General features: G+C 47.0%; 1 pseudogene; it reads right to left on the minus strand.

Moving 5' to 3' along the window:
* Positions 1 to 437: 437 nt before the first annotated feature.
* Positions 438 to 1,050, minus strand: LOC102417054 (annotated as a pseudogene).
* Between the last annotated feature and the right edge of the window lie 291 nt (positions 1,051 to 1,341).

A 1,341-nucleotide genomic window follows, 5' to 3' on the forward strand; every position in this document is an offset into this window, starting at 1 on the left:
AGCCACTGCATTTGGGGCGAGGGCTCTTTGTTACAAAGTGTACCCTAACTAACCTTGAGGTCCTCTGAGGAAAACACAATAATGTCTGTAAGGCAGAACCAACTCACTTCTTCATCTGATTAGGTGACAGAATCCTCTAATTATGGGGAGGAGGTGGCGGGGGGAGGATAAGACCAAAGTTCTAAACCAAAATTATTATATTCTAATGTTATTTTCTTGCAAACATGGACATATGCCTGTGTATATCTTTCTAGCCATCCATATACCATTGACACTGCTCATTTAGCCAACAAAAAATATATTTTAAATTTTTATTTATTGATGAGAGAGAGAAAGACAGAGACAAAGACAGAGGCAGAGAGAAACACTGAGTTTGTTGTTCCACTTATGTATGCGTTCATTGATTGATTCTTGCATGTGCCCTGATCGGGGTTCGAAACTGCAACCTTGGTGTATTGGGACCACACTTTCCAAGCAAATCGGGGTGAAGGGGTGCTCTCCTGAACTACAGAAGGAATGGTCTGGTGGTTAAGATAGAACACAAGTCAAATCTATTCGAGTTGTCCACAGTCAGCAACGGTGATCTTCTTGCTGGTCTTGCCATTCCTGGACCCAGAGCGCTCCACGGCTGTCACAATATCCATGCCTTCCTTCACCTGACCGAAGGCCGCATGCCTGCCCCCCAACCACTCTGTCTTGACAGTGCAGATGAGACACTGGGAGCTGTTTGTGTTCCGGTCCAGCATTTGCCATTGACAAGATGCCAGGACCTGTATGTTTCAGGATGAAGTTCTCATCCTCAAATTTCTCCCCGTAGATGGACTTGCCGCCTGTGCCATGATGGCGTGTGAAGTCACCACCGTGTCACATAAATCCCGGAATAATTCTGTGAAAGCAGGAACCTTTATAACCAAATCCTTTCTCCCCAGTGCTCAGAGCACGGAAGTTTTCTGCCGTCTTTGGAACTTTGTCTGCAAACAGCTGGAAGGAGACACGGCCCAAGGGCTCGCCGTCAACGGTGAGGTTGAAGTACACGGTGGGGCTCCCCATGGCTGGTCACAGGCGGCTTCGGGGCGGCGGCGTCTGCAAAGCCTAGAAAGACAATTTTAAACTTGGGGTCCTTCACATATTTAGTAATCACTCCCCTCCAGCTTGGTCATCGTGTAAAGTTAGCTGACATACACATATATCTCCTGTACTATACTGCGGGAACACAGACAATATCTCCTCTTTATATTCTCCTCCAGAGCAGTGTTAGAGCCTCCGTGGCCGTTCAGCTCCCCTGGCATCATTTCCTTTACTGCATTTAAGAAATGTGGCTCCAGCCTTGTTTCATGTCTG

This window comes from Myotis lucifugus, unplaced genomic scaffold (genome assembly GCF_000147115.1).
Source record: "Myotis lucifugus unplaced genomic scaffold, Myoluc2.0 scaffold_837, whole genome shotgun sequence".
In the NCBI taxonomy this organism is placed as follows: domain Eukaryota; kingdom Metazoa; phylum Chordata; class Mammalia; order Chiroptera; family Vespertilionidae; genus Myotis; species Myotis lucifugus.